Source organism: Aotus nancymaae, unplaced genomic scaffold, assembly GCF_030222135.1.
Source record: "Aotus nancymaae isolate 86718 unplaced genomic scaffold, 86718_ANA_hifiasm-v0.15.2.pri h1tg000004l, whole genome shotgun sequence".
In the NCBI taxonomy this organism is placed as follows: domain Eukaryota; kingdom Metazoa; phylum Chordata; class Mammalia; order Primates; family Aotidae; genus Aotus; species Aotus nancymaae.
The window spans coordinates 35,941,232-35,960,128 of record NW_026988415.1 but is presented as its reverse complement, the minus strand read 5'-3'; the positions used below and the strand labels follow the sequence as shown (position 1 = coordinate 35,960,128).

At 34.1% G+C, this 18,897-nt stretch overlaps 1 protein-coding gene across 1 annotated transcript in view; it reads right to left on the bottom strand.

Annotated features, from left to right (window-relative positions):
• Window positions 1-1,102, bottom strand: part of TRPC5 (transient receptor potential cation channel subfamily C member 5) — a 170,844-nt gene extending 169,742 nt beyond the window's left edge. The window contains exon 1 of the mRNA XM_012451766.3: window positions 968-1,102. The gene's annotated coding sequence lies outside the window, so the exon portion shown is untranslated. The remainder of the gene's footprint in view (window positions 1-967) is intronic.
• Window positions 1,103-18,897: the final 17,795 nt, after the last annotated feature.

The window sequence follows — 18,897 nt, the reverse complement described above, 5'->3', positions numbered from 1 at the left end:
TGTGGGGTGGGGATGGAAGTCAAGGGTGAGAATTGGTATTATCTTGGATAGGACGGTATTTAGGAAAAGGGGGAAGAATGTAGGAATAGGTAAGCTGGACCTACTTGTTGGAGGATATTGAACATTTGGTTGAGAAGCTATGACTTGATCTTATAGGCATTGAAGAGATACTCTAGGTTCTTAAAGAAGTGATCAAGAAAGCTGTATGTTATAAGGTGACTCCTATGGCTGTCAATGGTGAACTAGAGTAGGAGAGAATGGGACTGTGTTATAAGTTAATAGATTCTATCTAAAATGGTGGCAGTCTTAATGGAGAAGAAAGGAATTTTAGAGTTATTGCAAAGGAAGGTAAAAAAAAGCCTTGGTAATGAATCTAGAGAATGAAGCATAGGGGGAACCTTACAATGATATCCAGTTTTAAGCCTTGGTGACTGGAAGAGTTATAGTGCTGCTATCTGTGTGACTGAGAAAGGCCATTCCCTAGGCTGATTACTGGGACCCTGATATTTCCAGGAGAATCTGAGTTCCTGTCAAATAGATTCTATTTCTTCATGACTTCCACTATTCTTCAGAGATGCTTAATTTGCTTTTTTGGTTTTCATTTGGCAGAAACTTTTAACGTTTTGACTTTGTTTCTCTGCCCCGGAGAGTTCTGCCAAATAATGATCTTAAATGCTTAAACACACTCAAGTCCTGCTGAGTACTCCTTTATGCTGCAATCACCTTCAGTGTGACTATCTCATAAATTTCTCATTTTGCATATTGGGTGCTCTAAAACCAGGTCAACCTTATTGTTACACAGAGAGTTTTACTTTTGTACAAGGTCATGTTTCCTGCAAAGCTGGTTAATTTTGCACATTCCTGCCTGCACCAACATACATTAACACTTAAAATATTACAGTAGAACAGCTTCAAAATAAATGAGAAAAACTTACCAGGGAACTTATGTGGAAATAATGGTACATACCTCTATTTGTAAGTTGGTGCAGTTTAAAAATAGTGTCCTGGGAGTTAGGAGATGTGGATTGTAGTCCCAGCTCTGCCACTAACTTGAAGTATGAACTTAGGCAAGTCAAATTCCCACTTCTTTATGTCTTCATTTCCTTTTCTGAAAAATGAGGGGGAAAGACAAGGTGATTATTATCAATGTCAGCCCTAACATCAACTATTTTTTAACACAATAAGTGTTTGCAAAATATTACCAACAATTATGGTACTTAGAGACTACTGGGTTAGATACAGCACCAAGTGAGGAAACATTTATCAGTTAGCTATTTCTTTATTCTAGGAAGACAGGCAAATAGGATGATTCAGGTTAAAAGAAATGAAGTTTGAGATTCAGTTATCAATTTAGGCTCTTTTATAGATAAACTAGATAATCCAGATAGAATCTCAATTCCCTTTGACACTGGGACGGGGGCAATCCAAGTTAGGATTGTAAACCTGTATTCCAAAGGTAGTACATCTTGACTCAGAGATGGAGTTGCTCTGATTTTCTGAGGTCTATGACTGTAGCCTCTTGAGTACTGTTTCCCAGAAATAACAGTCATACTACTCAAGGCCATCTTAATGAGTCGTTGTGATCAGTGTGATTTCCATCTTAAGGGAAAGCAGCCCAAGATCTTTCCTCTAATAGAAATTCTGAGGAGTATGTTGTTATAAGAGGTTTTCCTCCATTATGTCCCTTCCAAAAATTAAGACTATTCCCAGAGTCTCTCTATTGCCTGCTAATGATTGCTTATGATTCTATCATTCAAAACTTAACCTCAGCATTTCAGAAATGTGGATGAAAGATCACCTGGAATTCAGGATGCTCTCTGTGGGCCCTATAAAATATTGCTGTAAGTTTAATTTCTTTAAGCATATAATCTAGTTCTTCAATATCTGCTGAGCCCCCAAGTAAATAAAGGAGCAAACTAACACATAATAGCTCTGCTCTACAAGTTTTTCGTCTTCTGACTCAATTTAGTCCTCTTTCTCTCATGCTGTCTATTCTCCCACATACCCATTGCATCTACCTTGCTCTGCGGATTAAATACTCATGTGAAATGTGTCCTTCTTGGCTGCAAACTTTGGCTTCTTTTAAGTGTTCTGCCTCTCCGACTGCCTCAGGTTACAATTACCCCATCTCGTATCCTTTGCCCTTCAGCCACCATGTTCTCTTTAAGCTCCAGAGATGATTCTTTCCTTGGGCCCTTTACCAAGTTGGACCATGCTTATAATCCTTTTTAGTGACAGAGACCTTCCCCACTTTAGGTTTCTTCTTGCCTTGGAAAAATTCAGAAATCTGAAGAAGGTACCCTTCAAATTCCAACAGCTGTGTGGATAGGGGGAAAGTCAATTCTGTTCCTTTCCTTCTAGAGTTTTCCAATCTAAATTACTATTAATAGACTCCATCTACAGTAGGCATTGAGAGGTTGCCTAGGGTTTGGGGTTAGGAAGTAGGAAGAAAACTTTACTAGGTGAATGTGGGACACAGGAAAGTGTGATACAAAGTTTTTATAGGAGCAAGGGGTCAGCAGTGTTCTGCCCCTGGGAACTTAGTGTAGCTGATTGGGAATTTGCACTGCCTGTTTGCTGCATGGGTCTAACAGCTTTGTACAGGAATTGCTGATTATGGTTAGAGGGGCTTGGTCTGGTTCTTAGCACTCTCCTTCCTCAAAGATCTGGCTCTTAGCACTCCCCTTCCTTAAAGGTTGTATGTATTCCACATATTTACAATTGGATTCTCAAATATCACCCATTTCTAATTTCATTTTTTAATCTTAAGAAAAAAATATTATCTTGAACTTGTCAAAAATGACAATTTCCTCACAAACCCCATTGTCCTTAGAAAAGTATTCTTCCTAATTTTTCGCTGGTTTCTCATTATGGTCTTCCTTTTCTTTACTTACATAAACTGCTGAACATTTCTAGCTTTTTAATATTTTGGCATGGCTACTGTTGTAAAGGTATTTTAAACTTCTGAGGTGTATAGATGTCCTTCTTATCTTTATCTTCTTTCAATTTTTCCCCTAACATTAGAATGTTGTCCTGGATATGAGCAAGACAAAATGGTTAGCAGCTTATGTGACCTTCGCTGCTAGTGGGTAGTCAGGTCAAGCTAGGAGGAGACACGAGCTATTTTCTTAGTATGTAAAAACTCAGTCCTATATATGGATATATTGGGACTGACTTTCTGAAAGTCAATGAAAAAGGCACTTTTTAATTGGAGAATTGCTGCTTTCTCTTTTTATTTTCCTTCCTACATTTATTTCCACTGCCTCTGCCAAGTACATAGCCTATGAGCCAATGACACAAGGCCTTGTTCTTACTTAGCTATCTACTATCCATAAAGGTAATAGCAGATTAAAATGCTTAAAGTATTACTACTCACAGGAAATACCTTGCCATTTTAATAGAGGATTCTTAGAAATTGAAAAGAGTTCAAGATCTGTAGTAATGAATTTTTAATGGTGGAATTCTGAGAATAATATTTTTCCTCAGGAGAGAGAAAAGTGGTCAAATGCTTGCTTTTTGTATTTTTTAGAGTAGCTTAATTCCCTTAGTGAGCAGGGAGCATGCACACATGTCCCTAGGTGGATGAATTCTTCTCCTTGCATACAGGCTTATAGTGATGTTTCCACAGTGATTCTAATCTCCAGAGATAGAAGCAGTAGTGTACTGCAGATTGCTCATATTATCTCACAAGAACAGATTGTTAAATTTCTGAAATATTGTAAGCTGTTTTTCAATAGTTATTAAAAATTAAATTATTTCAGCTTACAGTTAAATAAATTACATTAAAAACAAAGTAATACTGAAAACAAAGTAATTTCCTATTTATTTTACTTCATTTGTAGGAGAATATATGCTCCTGAGGTTATTTTATTGCATATGTTATAGAAATATTACATATGTTGTTAACTTGAAATTGGCCATAGTGGGAGTATATATACAATATACATTGGCAAATGCTACAAATTAGTGCTAGATTTATTGTTTTGTTGACAGTCTAGGATTAAAGAAGTGATGGGGAAAATAATAATGCGTATTAAACTTAAAAGTGTGTCATGGAGGGGATTTATACTTCTAGCTAAAATAGAGTAACAGGGACTAAATTTAACCTTCTACTTGAAACAACTAAAAAATAAAAGAAAACATATAACAGTGATTTTCAGGACATAGGGCATTGCCAATGAAAAGCAGTGGTCTCTGAGAGATGGACAAGAGTGCCAAGACCATTCAGTGTGGATAAAATAGTGTTTTTAAAGAAATGTTGCTGAGATAACTGGTTATCCATATGCAAAATTACAAGAACTAAATCAAAATGAATCAAAGATTTAAGTGTAAGAGCTAAAACCCATGCAACTCTTAGAATAAAACATGAGAGTAAATCTACATGACCTTGGATTTGGTGAAGGATTGTTGCACAGGTAACAACAGTAAAAATAGACAAATTAGGCTTTATCAAAATTGAAAACTTCTATGTTTCAAAGGACACTACCAATAAAATGAAAAGACAACCCACAGAATGAAAGAAAATATTTGAAAGAAAGTCATATATCTGATAAGGGATTTATATGTAGAATGCATATAGAACTCTTACAACTCAATAAAGATAACCTAATTTAAAAGTGAGCAAAGACTTCAAATACTCATTTCTCCAATGAATATAGATATACAAATGACCAATAAGAACATAAATTAGTCTTTAGGCAAATGCAAATTAAGGAGAAGCTACTTTACATCCACTAAGATGGCTATGATAAAAAATGTTAGAAAATAACAAGTATTGATGAGAATGTGAAGAAACCAGAACCCTCGTATACAATTGTTGACAATAAAATGGAGCATTCACTTTGGAAAACAGTCTGACAGTCTGACAGTTTCTCAAATGGTTAAGTAGAGTTAAAATATGATCCAGAAATTCCGGTGTTAGGTATACACTCAAGGAAAATGAAAAACATATGTTTATGTAAAAACACACACACCAGTTTATAGCAGCATTATTAATCATAGCTAAAAGTTAGAAACAACCCACATATCCATCAACTGATAGGTGGATAAACAAAATACAGTATATCTGTACTATAATATATTATTTTTCCATAAAGGAAATGAAGTACAGATATATGTAACAATATGAATGAACATTGAGAACATCAGGTTAAGTGAAAGAACCCAGTCACAAAGAAAGCACATAATATATGAGTCCATTTTAGTGAAATGTTTAGAATAGGCAAATCTATAGAGACAGAAGGTAGTTTATTGGTTGCTTAGGTCTGAGGGAGATAAAGGACTTGACAGGTGATAGGTGAAGGCTACGTGGTTGCTTTTTGAGGTGAAGAAAATGTTCTAAAATTTGCTATTGCATGTATCTGTGAATATACTACAAGACACTGAATTGTATACACTTTAGCAGGCACTTTACATGTATTCACCTTAGCAAGCACTTTACAAGTGAATTACACCTCAATTAAAACTGTTAAAAGATATAAGGTAAGCAGAAATATTAAAGATTTTTTAAAAAGGACCTAAATTGAACTTTTAGAGATGAAAAGAACAATCTCTAAAGCTAGTAGTGTGCTACATCAGATTGATGGTGACAATGAAGAAGAAACATTTGAATACACAGCAATAAAGATATCCAAAGTAAAGCAAACAGAAGCAAAAGAACAAAATATCAGTGAGCTAGGACAACTTCATTGAAGCATCATATGTGTAATTGGATCCACCATAGGAGAAGAGTAAAAGGGGCTGACAAAGAAGGTATTCGAAAAATAGTGGTTGAAATACCTTTTAAATTTGATGAAAAACAACCCCATTCAAAAGTGGGCAAAGGATATGAACAGATACTTTTCAAAAGAGGACATATATGAGGCCAACAAACATATGAAAAAATACTCATCATCACTGGTCATTAGACAAATGCAAATCAAAACCACATTGAGATATCATCTCATGCCAGTTAGAATGGCAATCATTAAAAAATCAGGAGACAACAGATGCTAGAGAGGATGTGGAGAAATAGGAACACTCTTACACAGTTGGTGGGAGTGTAAATTAGTTCAACCATTATGGAAGACAGTGTGGCAATTTCTCAAGGATCTAGAAATAGAAATTCCATTTGACCCAGCAATCCCACTATTGGGTATATACCCAAAGAACTATAAATCGTTCTACTGTAAAGACACATGTACACGTATGTTCATTGCAGCCCTGTGTATAATAGCAAAGACCTGGAACCAACCCAAATGCCCATCAATGATAGACTGGACAAAGAAAATGTGGTACATATACACCATGGAATACTACGCAGCCACAAAAAATGATGAATTCGTGTCCTTTGTAGGGACTTGGATGAATCTGGAAACCATCATTCTCAGCAAACTGACCCAAGAACAGAAAACCAAGTACCATATGTTCTCACTCATAGGTGGGTGTTGAACAATGAGAACACGTGGACTCAGGGAGAGGAGCATCACACACAGGGGGTAGTTGGGGGGCGTAGGGGAGAGACAATGGTGGGTGGGGAGGGAGGGGAGGGTGGGGAAGGATAACAAGGGGAGAAATGCCAGATATAGTATGCACCTAAAGTAAAATAAATAAATTTAAAATAAAATAAAATAAAATATGTTGAGCAGCACAGTAACTATTAAAAGTAGCATGACTTTCAAACAGAAAAAAATAAAAATAAAAAATAAAATAAAATTTGATGAAAAGTATATACTTATCAATCTAAGAACATTAAGTACAAGAAACATAAAGAAAATTATGCAGTGACACGTCATAATCAAATTGTTCAAAATTACTGACAAAGAGAAAATTCTAAGAGGATTAAGAGAAACAAACATATTAAGTTCAGAGGAACAGGGATAAGGTTGACAGCAAATTTCTCCTCAGTAGTAATGAAACAGGAATGAAATGAGGTGGCATCTTTAAAGTACTAAGAGAAGTAGAAAGTTAACTTAGAATCCTATATGTGGAAAAATCTTTCAAAAATAAAAGTGAAATAAAAAATGTTTGGACTACAAAATCTGAAAGATTTCATCAACAGCAGTCCATGGCATGAGAACTATTAAAGGAAGTCCTTAAGGCAAAAAGAAAACAATATAAGATGGAAATGTGGATCTACACAAAGCAATAATGAGCAATAAACTTGGAAACGACATGGGTATATAAACAAGATATATTTTTTTCTCATTTAAGTGTGTTTAATGGATTTTTAAGCAAACATCTTAACAATATATTGTGGGGTTATAACATATAAAAGTAAAACCTTTGACATGAATAGCACAAAGACAGGGATTGGAAAATGGAAGTACACTGTTATAAAGTTTCCTATACTAAACTTGAAGATATGTAGCTTCACCTTAAGGTAGATTTTGGTAAATTTAAAATGTGTACTGTAAGCCCTAGAGCAAATACCAAAATAATAAAACAAATAGTTGGAGATAATGAGGGAACCAAAGAGATAAAATAGCATGATGAAAAAATAGTTCAGAAAGAGATGAAAAATACAACAAAGAACAGATGGGGAAAATAGAGAAAAAATATCAAGATGATAGATTTAAACCTAATAGATATTAGTGATCACATTAAAAGTCTATGTTCTAAATCGCCCTGGCAGACATTGTCAGATTAGATATAAAAGGAAGACCTAACCATATACTGCCTACAGTACAGTTACTTAAAAATATAAAATTGGTTAAAAATAAAAGAATGGCAAAGATATACCATGCTAACATTAATCAAAAGAAAGGTAGAGTGGGTATATTAATATCATACAAAGTAGATTTTGGAGCAAAGAACATAACCAGGGATAAAGAAGTTCATTTCATAATGATAAATGGTTTAATTCATCAGGAGGACATAATAATGTTAAATAGCACAATCCGTCAACATGACCTAATTGATATTTATGGAATGCTCCACTCAACAACAGCAGAATACACATTCTTTATAAGTTCACATGGAACATTTACAAGCTAGACTGTATTCTGGGTCATAAAAATCATTACATATTTTAAGGATTTAAATTAAAAAGTATTCTCTTACCAAAATAAAGTTAAATTGGAAATTTAAAAGATACTTAAGAAAGCCCCAATATTTGGAAGCTAAATAACACAACTCTAAAACACTCGTGTCAAAAAATCAAAAAGAAAATTAAACATTATTATAAGATGAACAAAAATAATAACTATAAGATGCTGCTAAAACAGTATTTAGGAGGATATCAAAGCAGTAAACACCAATACTATACGAAAATTAAGTTATCAAAACTTCCTCTTTAAAATATGAGAGAGAGAAGAGTATATGAAACCCAAAGAAAGCAGAAAAAAGGAACTACTAAAGAACTGTAGAACTCAATAAAGTAGAAAACTGAAAAACAATCCATGTAAACAAAATTTTGTTTCTTGAGAAGATAACATGGATTAACCTCTGGCTAGAACAATTAGGAAAAAATGAATGAAGACCAAAATTACCAAATACCAGTAATCACTACAGATTCTACACATTTTAAAATAATGATAAAGGAAGATTAAGACCTACTTTATGCCAATAAATTTTAAAATTTATATGAAATGAGCAAATTCTTTTAAGGCACGAGTTAATTAAAATTCATCCAAGAGGAAGTAGGTAACCTCAACATTTTAAAGAAACAGATGTTTTAGTTAAAAACTTTTCTTTTAAAAAAAAATCCTTCAGACACAGATGGCCTCTCTGATGAATTCTACTGTATGGAAATTATAAACAATAGCTCCATGAAAATTGAGGTATAGGGGATACTTATCACTCATTCTACAAGGTCAGGATAATCTTGACACCAAGTCCTGACAAGATATAAGAAGAAACGAAAACTACAAACCAATATCTCTTGTGAACATCGATGCAACAATTCTAAAGAAAATTTCAACAAGTTGAATTCAACAGTACATAAAAAGATAATACATCATGACCAAAATCAGCAATGGTAGGTAGACTTAATATTTATTTATTTATTATACTTTAAGTTCTGGAGTACATGTGCAGATCGTGCAGGTTGGTTACATATGTATACATGTGCCATGGTAGTAGTTTGCTGCATCCATCACCCTGTCATCTACATTAGGTATTTCTCCTAATGCTATCCCTCCCCAATCCCCCGACCCCCTGCTATTCCTCCCATAGTCCCCCATCCCCAGGCCCCAGTGTGTGATGTTCCCCTCCCTGTGCCCATGTATTCTCATTGTTCAACACCCACTTATGAGTGAGAACATGTGGTGTTTGGTTTTCTGTTCGTGTCAGTTTGCTGAGAATGATGGTTTCCAGCTTCATCCATGCCCCTGCAAAGGACGTGAACTTATCCTTTGTTATGGCTGCATAGTATTCCATGGTGTATATGTGCCACATCTTCTTTATCCAGTCTATCATTGATGGGCATTTGGGTTGGTTCCAAGTCTTTGCTATTGTGAACAGTGCCACAATAAACATACGTGTGCATGTGTCTTTATAATAGAATGATTTATAATCCTTTGGGTATATACCCAGTAATGGGATTGCTGGGTCCAATGGTATTTCTATTTCTATATCCTTGAGGAATCACCACACTGTATTCCACAATGGTTGAATTAATTTGCACTCCCACTTACATGTAAAAGCATTCCTATTTCTCCACATCCTCTGCAGCATCTGTTGTCTCCTGATTTTTTAATGATTGCCATTCTAACTGACGTGAAGTGATATCTCAATGTGGTTTTGATTGCATTTCTCTAGTGACCAGTGATGATGAGCTTTTTTTCATGTTTGTTGGCTGCATAAATGTCTTCTTTTGAAAAGTGTCTGTTCACATCCTTTGCCCACTTTTTGATGGGGTTGTTTATTTCCCTTGTAAATTTGTTTAAGTTCTCCATAGATTTTGGATATTAGCACTTTGTCAGATGGGCAGACTGCAAAGATTTTTTTCCCATTTTGTTGGTTGCCAATTCACTCTGATGATTGTTTCTTTTGCTGAGCAGAAGCTCTTAAGTTTAATTAGATCCCACTTGTCTATTTTGGCTTTTGTTGCCATTGTTTTTGGTGTTTTAGTCATGAAGTCCTTGCCCATGCCTATGTCCTGGATGGTATTGCCTAGGTTTTCTTACAGAGTTTTTATGGCGTTAGGCCTCATGTTTAAATCTTTAATCCATATATAGTTAATTTTTGTATAAGGTGTAAGGAAGGGATCCAGTTTCAGCTTTCTACACATGGCTAGCCAATTTTCCCAACACCATTTATTAAATAGGGAATCCTTTCCCCATTGCTTGTTTTTGTCAGGTTTGTCAAAGATCAGATGGTTGTAGTTGTGTGATGTTCCTTCTGAGGCCTCTGTTCTGTTCCATGGGTCTATATCTCTGTTTTGGTACGAGTACCATGCTGTTCTGATTATAGTAGCCTTGTAATATCGTTTGTTGCTACAAAGAGAAAAAAATACCTAGGAATAAAACAAACAAGGGATGTGAAGGACCTCTTCAAGGAGAACTACAAACCACTGCCCAAGGAAATAAGAGAGGACACAAACAGATGGAAAATCATTCCATGCTCATGGTTAGGAAGTATCAATATCGTGAAAATGGCCATGTTGCCTAAAGTAATGTATAGATTCAATGCTATCCCCATCAAGCTACCAATGACTTTCTTCACAGAATTGAAAAAAAACACCTTAAACTTCATATGGAACCAAAAAAGCCTGCATAGCCAAGACAATCCTAAGAAAAACAAAACAAAACAAAAACAAAACAAACAAAAAAAACAAAGCTGGAGGCATCATGCTACCTGGACTTAATATTTAAAAGTCAATCAGGGTAAATCATTATATTAGCAAACTAAAATTGGAAAACTTTATTAAAATCTTAACAGAATCAGGAAATGCATTTGACAAATTCAAAATGCTTTCATGGTTAAAAAAAAAAAAAAACTCATAAAACTAAAATAGAAGGAAACTTCCTAAATCTAATGAAGGACATCTCCAAAAAAGTCACAGCTAGAAGTGACATTAGCAATATGGCAGAGCGGGACATCAGTGAACTAAAATAGCACTGGGACAAGAAGGTGATTATAGTAGAAATAATTTAATTGTACATTTTAAAATAACTAAAAGGGTATAATTGGATTGTTTGTAGCACAAAGAATAAATGCTTGAGGTGATGGATACCCCATTTACTGGGATGTGATTATTACACAATGCATGTCTGTATCAAAATATCTCATGGAATCCGTTAATATATATACCTACTATATACCCACAACAATTTAAAAAAATTAAATAGCACTGGGAGATCTCAGGAATCCAATTAAGAAGCTGAAGCAACACAGTGAAGCAAATAACAACAATAACAAAAACAAACAAAACAAAACCCAGAGAATACCCACACAGAAAGGGTTGGAAGAACAGTCTCATTAAGCCTGCATCATCCCATCCCCAAGGCTGACAGCAGAGGGATCAGTGCCTAGAGGGGTTTCCTTAGCCTGCAAGTTCACCTGTTGGGGAAAAAAGGAGGGCAGGCTGAGTGACCATCTTCCCCAGCCTTCTGAGGCATTGTCTAAATGATCTACTTCAGTTTTATCTTACACAGAATTCTGGGGATATTAACATAGCTAAGATATCAGGAGACCAATAGGAAGAAAAGAAGGGTGGGAGTTATCACTATCAGCCATGTGGCAGAAGCCACCATGGTACCAAATGGCCAGCTCTGCAGAAGACATTCAGCTACTCCAAAGGCTAAGGATGAAGAATTGTTTGAGCCCAGGAAGCAAAGGTTGCAGTGAGCTGAGGTCATGCCACTTTACTCCAGCCCGAACAACAGAGTGAGACCTTGTCTCAAAAAAAAAAAAAAAAAAAAAAAAAGAATCAGTTAATTCAAATTCAAAGACAGATCATTTGAAATTACCCAGTTGGAGAAGAATAAATAAAAAGTGAGTAAAAAAGAGAGGAAAGTTTATGAGATTTATGGGAGACCATGAAACCAATATATGTATTGTCAAAGTCTTAGAAGAAAGAGAAAAAAGGGAAGAAAGCTATTTTTAAAAAATAGTAACAGAAAGCATCCCATGTATGAGGAAAAATTAGATATCCAGATTCAAGAAGACTATAAGATCTCAAAGTTTAAAACAGATTTACACCAAGACACATTATAATTAAACTGTCAAAAGTCAAAGACAGTTTTGAAAACAGCAAGATAAAAGTGACTTATATAGAAAAGAATCTCCATAAGTTATCAGGAAATTCCTCAACATAAACCTTGTAGGCCCGGAGGGATTGGAATGATATATTAAGAGTACTTAAATAAAAAATTGCCTACTAAGTATACTACACCCTGGAAAGCTATTCTTTTAAAATGAAGGGAAGAAAGATAAAGTTCCCAGGAAAAACAAAACTGAGGGCTTTTGTTACCACTAGACCTGTCATATAAGAAATTCTTAAGGGAGTTTTTAAAATGGAATTGATATCATGCTAAATAGCAAAGTGAAAACATACGAAAGTATAAATCTCACAGGTAAAATGAATATATAGGCAAATACAAAGTAATATATCTGTGTATTGGTGGTGGGCAAATTACCCATAACTAATAAGAAAGTTAAAATGAAAAAAGTATTAAAAATAACTATAACCACAAAAATTTGGTAATGGGTTAACAATATAAAAAGAAGTGAACTTTATCATCAAAAGCACATAATGCGTGTTGTATCTGGGTAAAAGCATAGAGGTTTTATATGCAATTGGAGTTAAGTTATCAAATTAAAACATGATTATAACTACAAGAAGATTTACACAAGCCTCACAGTACACACAAAGGAAAAACCTGTAATCGTTAAACAAAAAATACAGAGAAAGATACCCAAAACCTGTAGCAGATACACAAAAGATACATGTAAAAGAAAAATGTAAAGAAGATAGCAAGAGAGGGAGAGATGAACAAAAGAAAATGCAAAACAGATAGCAAACAATAAACAAAATGGCAATAGCAAGTTCTTATCAATAATTTTTTTTTTTTTGAGACAGATTCTTGCCCTGTCGCTCAGGCTGGAGTGCAGTGGTGTGTTCTTGGCTCACTGCAACCTCTGCCTCCCATGTTCTAAGGAATTCTCCTGCCTCAGCCTCCTGCATAGCTGGGATTACAGGTGCACACCACAACACCTGGCTAATTTTGTAGTTTTCGTAGAGACGGGGTTTCACCATGTTGACCAGCTGGTCTCGAACTCCTGACCTCAGGTGATCCACACGCCTCAGCCTCGCAAAGTGTTGGGATTATAGGCGTGACCCACCAAATAATTTATTTAAATGTAAATATTTAACCCCCCCCATCGAAAGGCCTAGAGTGGTCAAATGGAAAGAAGAAAAACAACCTTAAGATATATACTATCTAGAAGAGATTCACCTTAGATATAATGAGACACATAGATTAAAAGTGAAGGAAAGGAAAATGATGTTCTTTTCACATAGTAACCAAAACAAAGCAGGGGTGATTATATAATAGTCTTTATCTTAAAAACTCTTTAGGGAACAAGAAGGTCATTATATGATGATAAAAATTTGAACTAGACAGGAAGACTTAACAATTATACATATATGAACACCCAACATCAGAACACTTAAATGTATAAAACAAATACTAACAAATTTGGAGGGAGAAATTGACAATAATACAGTAAGAGTGGGAAACTTCAATATCCCACTTTGAATAATGGCTTGAACATCCAGGCAGAAAATCAATAAACAGCTGACTTAAACAACAATATAACCCAAATGAACTTAACAGACATATACAGAACTTTCCACTCTACATCAGCAGAGTGCACACTGTTCTCAAGCACAAATGGAAAGTGCTCCAGAACAGATCAAATGTTAGGTAACAAAACAAGTCTTCACAAATTTGTGAAGATTGACATTATACCAAGTAAGCTCTGAGACCAGAGTGGAATAAAACTAGAACTCTATAATGGAAAGAAAACAGGAAAATTCATAAGCACATGGAAACAATGCAACACACTATTAAACAACCATTGAGTACAAGGGAAATTTTCTTTTAATTTAAAAATAACTTGAGACAGATGAAAACAAAAATTCAATTTACCAAAACTTATGAGATGCAGCAGAAACAGTGCTAAGAAGTTTATAGTGTTAAATACCTACATTAAAAAAGAAGAAAGATCTCAATTAAACAACTTCTCTGTACAACTCAAGGAACTAGCAAAATAGAATAAACTGATTTTTCTTCTTCTCATTAAGGTACTTAACTTATTTTCAGATAGTTTTAAAAAATTAACTGACATATTATAATTGTACATGATTATGGGGGTATGATTTGATGTTTTGATACATATATATGATGTATAATGATCAAATCAAGATATTTAGCATGACCATCAACTGTGACAACAGTTTGGTATTATATATGGCTATATTTTGCAAAAAATTTTCTACAAATTGCTAAATAAGGCTTTTCTTTTGAATTACAAAATAGACAATGATAAACATACAATTATATATTCAAAGATATCTAAGTTAAGATTATTGCATTATTGGTTGTCTTCACACATCAATAATTTTCAAACAAAATTTCTTGTGTATTATGAAGAGATTAAATTGCTATCTAGTTATTTCTACAATAATGATTTAATTAGAATACTCCAGTGTCAAAAGGTAATACTCAGTTTCTACCATATCATGTTACTAAATATGATTATTGAGGATTAAAATAAGAAACCTAAACTGAATAGAAAATTAGCATAAAGAAGGAACTAATAAAAAGCAGAAGTAAATGAAGTAGAGAATAGGAAAACAATAGAATTTAAAACGAAGAGTTATTTTTTTGAAAAAATCTACAACCCCTTAAATTAAGTAAAAAAGAGAGAAGACTCAAATAAAACCAGAAATGATAAAGGAGACATTATAATAGATGACATAGAAATAAAAAAATGAAAAAGGACCATTATGAAAAATTATATGCAAATAAATTGGATGACATAGAATAAATGAATAAATTACTGGAAACATACAACATACCGTGACTAAATCAGGAAAATATAGAAAGTCTGGAGAGACCAAAAACAAATAAGGAAATTGAATCTGTAATCCAAAACCTTCCAACCAAAAGAAGCCAGGATCAATTGGCTTCTCAGGTTAATTCTGCCAAACATTCAAAGAAAAACTAATACTGACCCATCTTGAATTTTACACACACACACATACACACACACACACACACATACACACATGCGTGCACACACACATACATGCACACACACATACACACAATAGAAGAGGGAACACTCCAAAACCCACTTTATGAGACCGAGAACAGCATAATCCCAAAGCCGACCAAAGACAACACTAGAAAAGAAAACCACCTGATACACATAGATATGAAAATCCTCAATCAAATTCTAGCAAACCAAATTCAACAGCACACTAAAAAGATGATGTTACACGATAAAATGGAATTTATCCCTGAGAAGAAAGGAGGGTACAACATATGAAAATTGATCAATGTCAAACACTACGTTAACAGAATAAAGAACAAAAGCTGCATGATCATCTCAATAGATACAGAAAAAACCTTTTATGAAATTCACCATCTATTCATGATAAAACTCAACAAAATGAATATGGAGGCTGGTCATGATGGCTTACACCTATAGCCCCTGCACTTTGGGAGGCTGAGGCGGGAAGATTGCTTGAGGCCAGAAGTTCCAGACCAGCTTGGGCAACGTGTCAAAACCTTGTCTCTGTAAAAAAATAGAAAAATTACCTGGGTGTGGTGGTGTGTGCTTGTAGTCCCAGCTACTTGGGAGGCTAACATGGGAGAATCACTTAAGCCTAAGAGACTGAGCCTGCAGTGAGCTATGATCATGCTACCACACTCTAGCCTGGTTGACAATGTGAGACCCTGCCTCTAAATAAATAAATAGTAAAATAAGTAAATAAATGTAGAAAAAATTACCTTAACACAGTAAAGACCATACATGAAAAATTCAAGGCTAATGTCATAATCAACAGGAAAAAGCTGAAAGCTTTTTCTTTAAGATCCAGAACAAGGGAAGGATACTCTCACTCATCACTGTTATTTAACATAGTACAGGAAGTTCTACCCAGAGCAATTAGGCAAGAAAAAGAAATAAAAGGCATCAGAATTGGAAAGGAAGAAGTAAAATTATTTGTTTGCAGATAATATGATCATATATGTAGAAAACCCTACAGAATTCACAAACCTGTTAGCACTAATAAATCAGTAAAGTTGTAGAATAAATACATCATCATACAAAAATCAGTGGCATTTCTATACACCAACAATGACCTATCCAGAAGAAAAATTAAGAAAACAGTCCCATTTACATCAGAGACAAGAACAAGCAAAAATAAAATACTTAGGAATTAACTTAACCAAAGAGTTGTAAGACCAATGCACTGAAAATCATAAGATACTGTTGAAGAAAATTAGAAAAGACACAAACAAATGAAATGAGATCCCAAGTTTATGAATTTGAATAATTAATGTTTTCAAAATGTCCGTACTACCCAAAATCATCCACAGATTCAATGCAATTTCTATCAAAATCCCAAATGGCATTTAAAAAACAGAAAAAATAATTCTAAAATTTGTATGGAACTACAAAAGACCTAAAACAGCCAAAACAATCTTGTGCACAAGGATAAGCTGGAGGCATCATACTTCCTGACTTTAAATTATATTAAAGTAATTAAAACATTATGGTACTGGCATAAAAGTAGACATACAGATGAATGGAACAGAAGAGATAACCAAGAAATAAACCCACACATTTATGGTCATCTGATCTTCAGGGTGTCAAAAACACAAAATGGAAAAAGGATAGACTCTTCAACAAATGATATTGGGAAAACTGAATATCCGAATGCAAAAATTGAAATTAAATTTATATCTTACACCATACATAAAACTTAAAGATTTAAACATAGGACTTGCAACTACAAAACTGCTAGAAGAAAACATAGAGAAAAACCTTCTTAACATTGACCTTGGCAATAATTTTTAGGATGTAACTCCAAAAGCACAGACAACAAAAGCAAAAATAGACAAGAGTTATTATATCAAATAAAAGCTTCTGCATGGCAAAGGAACAAATCAAGAAAACAAAAACGCAACCCACAGAATGGGAAAAAGTATTGGCAAACTATATATCAAATAAGTGGTTAATATCCAACATATATAAGGAACTCATACAACTCAATATCAAAAATACAAATAACCCAATTAAAAAATAGGCAAAGAATCTAAATAGACACTTCTCAAAGGAAGAAATGCAGATGGCCAACAGGCATATGCAAAGGTGTTAAACATCTCTAATCATCAGAGAAATGCAAATGAGAACCCCAATAAGATATCACTTCACACCTGTTAAGACGGCTATTATCAAAAAGACAAAAAGTAAGTGTTGGTGAGGATGTGGAGTAAGGGGAAATTTTGTGCACTCTTGTGGGAATGTAAATTGGTACAGTCATTATGGAAAACATTATGAAAGTTCCTCAGAAGATTAAAAATAGAACTACCAAAAGATCCACCAATCCAGTCTAGTGCCTTTGGTGATATAAATAAATAAATAAATAATAATAAAAATCCACCAATCCCACTTTTGTGTATATAGCCAAAAGGAATTGAAAATAGCATCACAAAGAGACAATATTCTCTTTATGTTCTTTGCAGCATTTTTCACAATAGCCAAAATATGGAAATAACATTAATGTGTCTGTGTGACTAAATATTATTCACTCTTAAAGAAGAAGAAAATCTTGCCACTTGTGGCAACATGGATGGAGTTGGTGGACATTATTCTAGGTGAAATAAGCAAGACACAGAAATTGAAATACTGCATGATCTCATTTAATATGTGGAATCTGAGATAGTCAAATTCAAGGAAGCAGAGTTAGATAGTGGTTGGCAGATGGAAGAATTGGATAATGTTGGTCAAAGGGTATAACATTTCAGTTTTACAAGATGAATAAGTTCTGGAGTTATAATGTACAGCATGGGGACAACAGTAAAAAATACTGTATTATATACTTGAAATTTGCTATGAAGCTGGATCTTAAATCTCAACAGATATACACAAATGGTAACTGTGTAGAGGTTGCCATCAGTTAATTAGCTGGTAATAATTTCATAATGTGTATTTATAACAAAACATTAAGTCATATGCCTTAAGTATATATAATTTTTATATGTCAATTATATTTTAATAAAGGTGTTTTAAAAAGACCCACAGCTAACATCATACTCATTATAAAAGAATGAATACTTTCCACCTAAGATCAGAAACAAGGCAAAGATATCCACTCTTGCAACTTCTATTTAGCATTATACTGGATGTTTTGGCTAGTGCTAGAAGGAAATAATAAAAATGAAAGATGTACACATTAGACTTTTGATAAAGATATAGCAATCAAGAAATGTGATAGTGGCATCAAGAGAGGCAAATAGATTAATGGGAAAAAAAGAGTCCAGAAGTATACCCACACATATATACACAGCTGATGTCTGTAAAAGGTAAAGGCAATTCAGTGGATAAAGGGGAGTCTTTTTCAACAAAAGGTGCCAGAACAATTGGATTTCTAGGTAAAAATAAAGACCTTTGAGCCATATTTTACACTATAGGCATAACTTAATTCAAAATAGATCACAAACTTATGTGTAAAGCCTAAAATTGTAGAATGACTAGAATAAGATATAATGAAAAATATTTGTGACCATGAGCTAAGCAATGACTTCTTTGATATAACACCAAAGGTATATTCTAGGACAGAGGAAAGGAAAGATTAATCAGACTCTATACAAATTAAAATTATTTGTTCTAAAGACACTATTGAGAGAATGAAAATGTGAGTTACAGACTGGGAAAATACATGCAAAGCATAATCTG